Source organism: Entelurus aequoreus, linkage group LG18, assembly GCF_033978785.1.
Source record: "Entelurus aequoreus isolate RoL-2023_Sb linkage group LG18, RoL_Eaeq_v1.1, whole genome shotgun sequence".
Lineage (NCBI taxonomy): Eukaryota > Metazoa > Chordata > Actinopteri > Syngnathiformes > Syngnathidae > Entelurus > Entelurus aequoreus.
In genome coordinates, this window is record NC_084748.1 from 31,685,051 (window position 1) to 31,691,050 (window position 6,000).

The window sequence follows — 6,000 nt, forward strand, 5'->3', positions numbered from 1 at the left end:
ATATATCTCGATATTTTGCCTTAGCCTTGAATGAACACTTGATGCATGTAACCACAGCAGTATGATGATTTTATGTGTCTACATTAAAACATTCTTGTTCATACTGCATTAATATATGCTCATTTTAAACTTTCATGCAGAGAGGGAAATCACAACTAAGTCAATTGACCAACACTGTATTTATTAAACAGTTATTAAGCAGTGGCACAAACATTCATGTAATTTCCAAACAGAAAGTGCAAGATTGTCAGAGACATTTTAAAACAAGCTATTAGTGCACTTTTGTGCATGATGTCACTAAGATGACATATCAAAAAAACACTAAATTAAAGTGCACTTTTTGTACAGAACGCAACTAAAATAGTTTAAAACAAATAAAGTGCACATTATCATAATGTCCACATCACACTAAACTGGCATCCATTTCTTCTGCCCCGCTACACTTGAAAATAGCCACGCACAAACTAGAGAACAAGGTTAATGGCTTTTGGCAGCCACAAATTGAATGCAGTTGATACCGCTGTCAATGAAGCCCTCCTGACTGGAGCAGCATCCTGCAGTGATGTTAAGCATCTTCTCTCTCATGTCTGTGCCAGTTGTGTGAAAGGCTTCATAATCACAGGCTCAGTGACCACCACGATCAGTCCTGGGACAAGGTCAATGACGGGGGTGAAAGGGGATAGACCACATAAGCCACTTTTCCGAAGCACAACTAAGTGGGATTTACTAGAGCCAACAAAAAAGTCTGACATGGGACTGAAAGAACTTGTTGTTCATTGGAACTTAGAGCCTTGTAGGAAAGTGACTAAGTATGTCAAACATACAAAAACTTAAGAGTTGTGGGATAGCATGACACAAAGCAAGCACGTCTGATCGAGCTTCCTTTGTTGACAATGTAGTAGGAAGGACTGCAACCTAATGACCAGATATGCAGCAGTGGATTATCTGTAAAAGGTCAGACAACCCTGGAAGTGGGGAATGCACCGATAAAGGACTGCAGATAAAAATAATGAAAATAAATCATGCTCAGCCGACAGCACCTACTGTGCTGCCAAAAAAATCAATAGAAAACAATATTGAGACTGAGTTTATTTTAAACTCAAACGTCTTAAATGCACATTTGCACGTGTTGGCACAGATTGATTAATTAATCTGTGCTCTCCTGCTGGATAGTTTACAAATTGCCACAGAAGGCAACATAACACGAGCAAGTATTTATTTACTCCTCTAACAAATTTGTTGGATTTATAAAAATTAAACATTGCTCAGAGAGTACCAAGAGGATTGCCCTGAATTTAATTCCCGAGACCCAAGGACTCCAGACTAGGATGCGTTTGATTTAAGTTTTCTTAAATTAATGATAAATTATTCAATTAATTGTTGTTTTGGGAGATGTCCTCATTGCACTGGTACCTCAACTTAAGAGTGCTTCAAATTAAGCGTGTTTTAAGATAAGAGCGGTCTCTAGGCTAATTGTTATGCTTTAAATTGCAAGCCAAAATGTAAGTTAAAGGCATCCCCGCCATTATTTGGCGTAGCAAATGCCACCAAAATGTCTGGTCCTACTTGCTCGCATTAGCGAGAAATAATAATAAATAAATAATTATTTTCTTTGCAAATGTGAGACACAAAAAGTACTGCAAAAATAGACTAGCTATTAATCTGTCAATCCTTTTTGTGTCCGGACGAGGTTTCCCGTGTTGAGTCTAATTAAGCAGCAGGCTCATCTCCTGGTGGTGGCCTTCCTTAAATTTCTTTAAGTTTCAGCCTTGTAAAATTAAAAAATTCACCAAACTTTGTTTTTCAACCATTGGAAGGAAGAAAGTAAGTGTGAAGGACAGTGCTGAGAATAAGCAGATTATATTAATTGAATTAAAGAACAACATCAACAAAAACATGACAAAGTGTGTAGTCGATTTGGTGAAGGAGTTGGAATGTAGCACTGCAAGTCTGCATTTATCCATTGAAATATAGAAAAGCTGCTGATGGTGGGTTTGACGGAGAAGCAGCTGCAAGCAGATACCGTAGAAGTCTACCCTCTAAAGTAAATACTTTACATTATTATTAACACTAAATTATTTCATAAAACTACTGTAGTTGCTTGTAGTATATCCTATTGTATTGTCTTTTCATACAATATTTTTCATCCAAAGGTTTGCTTTTCTTTTTAACAGGCATGTTACATGTTAAAATTGGCCTTTTTTTGAGTACCGAGCATTGATTAAATTGATTTAAATTTTTTCCAATACATTACGTTGATTTAAGATACAAGTGTTTTGAGTTAAGAGCTCTGTTACAGAACCAAATCTTATAAATTGAGTTGCCACTGTATTGAAGAACACTAGATTATATTAGTTTACAATGTGTACTGTAGCTCAACCTCTAATGTCATAGCTGATGACATATTGTTTAAACGAGATCCACCCAACAGTCCATTTTGTTGTAATTGTTTCATGACGCAACATTAGTCAACAACATTCGAGATAATTCTTAAAGATCAATGATGCCCACCCCTGTATAAACAATTGGGACATAATGGTAAAAACACTAGCAGGAGAAAAAGAACAAGAAAAGCTGACAAGTAAATAATGCTCCGCAAACTGGAATTTCATGTTTCACACCAATCATTAAAAATGCCGTAAAAAGGGAGGACTGACATACTATAAAGATCCTATGGCAGCCATGGCCGCTAAATTTAAGCGGCGATCATTAATCATAAAAGCAGACGGATTTTATCTACCTGGGCGGCCCGCTCAAACAGACGTGCAGGCTTAAAAGCCAGACTGTAAGGAACCTACATTACAGACTCCCTCTCCTTAACAAGCTTTGGCTCCATCTCCTCCCACTACTCCCTGACAGCCTCTGCAACATCTTTTCACAGCCACCCCTTTTATGTCCTGCTCCTCAAGCCTTTGCAAAAGACCGGGTGGCAGTTGAGACAGGAGGACACTTGACCATCGGGGGGTGGGGGTAAGTAGTGTGTATGGAGGGGTCTGTGAACCAGTTGGGGGCACCTCATGACCCGATTAGCAAAAGCAGGGCATGGACCCTCGAGCTTGGTGAAAAAATTCCTGCACATGACTATTAAACATCATCTGGCAAGAAATACCCACGCACATGTACTGTATGTGTGCGACCCGCTTCGCACACCAATTTTTCCATTTCTTCACGCCACTGGTGTGTGACAATTGAGATAAGACAGTTCTGACGGAACACGACAGAGGAGTGGGGGATGGGTGAAATTGAACAGGAAATTATGTACTTCAATTAAGACATGCAGATGAGATATCAAAGGCTGTGTTTAACCCTCAGAATTGGGAACTTGAACACAGGGAAACGGGGGAAGCAATGTTTTACTAATGTACTTGTGTCTAGTGGAATGCATGCACAGGATACTCGGTGCTGCAAAATATAACCATGCATTTTCCATGCACAAGATACTCTGTGCTGCAAAATATAACCATGCATTTTCCATAAAATATAAAGCCTAATATGCTATTTTAGTCAATGGCCAGCTATAGTAATCCTTTCTGCATGCATGTGGAAGTCCCACATGTACGGTGTGTTCCAACCCAACTCCCACCAATCACGGCAGAGTTGTGATGTAAGACAAAAAGTTTCACGTCAAGTACTTTGGAGAACACATCTAATGCTCATGAAATGAGTGATGCATGGCGTAAAAAAAAAAAGTCACATTCAGCATCATGCATGTGTAATTTCTGCAGGATAGCAACATTGGAATACACAACAAAATGGTTTACAAATTGAGAGTACATACAGTGTTTAGAAATACAAATGAAATGCAACGTTACCTTGCATTAACCACGGCTTTGGCAGCTTGAAATCATCCCCCCGGTGTCCTCTGCAAAGTTACCCGTAAAGCGACGACAGAGATTCAGTCAAGACTCGGCAGCTTCGTCGACGACCGCCGTAGCAGCTTGGTGACCGGATGGCGAGGTAAACAACGACCCCTCTTCAGTCACTTATACCAAAAACACAATATTATAATGTATAGCTGGGGCGGGGAAACATGTAAACAAAACAAAAAAAGCACTTGTCCAAAATATGAAATGCTAAAACGTCATATGCGATACAGGAAAGGGGCGGGGAAGGGGGCGAAGCGCAGCCAGCAACCACAACAAAAATAAACGACGCGGATAAAAACGGCGCTTGAAAGCCGGATAAAATTGTTGGAGCCAACGTTAGCTGCTAGAGGTTCAACAAAAACAATTATGGCGCAGTTTTTTGTCCGTGTTAGCAAACGGCCGTCCGAAAGCCAGCCGGCTAACTAGGTTTAAAGTGCTAAAAAAGAAAGGTTTAGCTCGCCAGCGGGACGACTTGTGATGCGCCGGCTACCGCAAATGCAAAGTGAGAAGCGACTCCGGTAAAATACATTCTGTGTGGGTCCAGACGGCTGAGAGCACAGTCATGGTAGGCGTTCAGTGAGCTCTCGGTGTCAGTGGTCTCGCAGCCATTTTGATCCGACTAGCAAACACCGCAGTGTCGCTTCTCTCCACCCCCGGAGAGCAGACAGACTAGGAAGCGGCTTTAGGAACGTCACTCAGTACCATCCAATCAGAGGACGCGACTTAACTCCGCCCCCTGTTTTGAGACCCGCCCCCCAAAAACACTTGAGGATGGCCAAGCAGCACAGATTACATGGGTGGATGCGGTACAGTAGAGTATTTATTTAAAAGGACAAGCGGTATAAAATGGATGGATGGATGGTATGCATGTATGTATTCTGAAACCAACCAACACTCTCTAACTCCAACATTTTTTCAAGTGAGAGCTACTTTTACAGAATAATGGTTGGGGGGCCGGGGGCGTGGTTGGGGGCGTGGTTAAGAGGGGACGAGTATATTTACAGCTAGAATTCACCAAGTCAAGTATTTCATATATATATACCGGTATATGTCCTCCCCGTGACTGCGTGGGTTCCCTCCGGGTACTCCGGCTTCCTCCCACTTCCAAAAACATGCACCTGGGGATAGGTTAATTGGCAACACTAAATTGGCCCTAGTGTGTGAATGTGAGTGTGAATGTTGTCTGTCTATCTGTGTTGGCCCTGCGATGAGGTGGCGACTTGTCCAGGGTGTACCCCGCCTTCCGCCCGATTGTAGCTGAGATAGGCTCCAGCGCCCCCCGCGACCCCGAAGGGAATAAGCGGTAGAAAATGGATGGATATATATATATATATATATATATATATATATATATATATATATATATATATATATATATATATATATATATATATATATATATATATATATATATATATATATATATATATATATGTATGTATATATATATATATATATATATATATATATATATATATATATATATATATATATATATATATATATATATATTATATATATATATATATATCTACACCAAGTCAAGTATTTCATATATATATATATATATATATATATATATATATATATATATATATATATATATATATATATATATATATATATATATGTATGTGTGGGAAAAAATCACAAGACTATTTAATCTCTACAGGCCTGTTTCATGAGGGTTTCCTCAATCGTCAGGAGATTGAGGAAACCCTCATGAAACAGGCCTGTAGAGATGAAATAGTCTTGTGATTTTTTCCCACACATACATATTACGCTCTACCACGGTATCGAGCACTATATTTTTTTGGATAATCTAATTAAGACATATATATATATATATATATATATATATATATATATATATATATGTATATATATATATATATATATATATATATATATATATATATATATATATATATATATATATATATATATATATATATATATATATATATATATATATATATATATATATATATATATATATATATCTACATCCTGAAAATATGCAAACAAAACTATGTTTAGATAATAACCGTGTTACAAAAAAGATCAGTTAGAATAATACATAATGTTGGATATAGAGACCATACAAACCCTTTATTTATTAAGTCAAAAATAT

General features: G+C 38.1%; 1 protein-coding gene across 4 annotated transcripts in view; it reads right to left on the minus strand.

Moving 5' to 3' along the window:
- Positions 1 to 4,519, minus strand: part of LOC133634037 (trinucleotide repeat-containing gene 6C protein-like) — a 55,923-nt gene extending 51,404 nt beyond the window's left edge. For 3 of the 4 annotated variants that reach the window (XM_062026981.1, XM_062026980.1, XM_062026977.1), the window contains exon 1: positions 3,813 to 4,519. The gene's annotated coding sequence lies outside the window, so the exon portion shown is untranslated. The remainder of the gene's footprint in view (positions 1 to 3,812) is intronic. The other variant, XM_062026978.1, reaches the window with a different exon arrangement.
- Between the last annotated feature and the right edge of the window lie 1,481 nt (positions 4,520 to 6,000).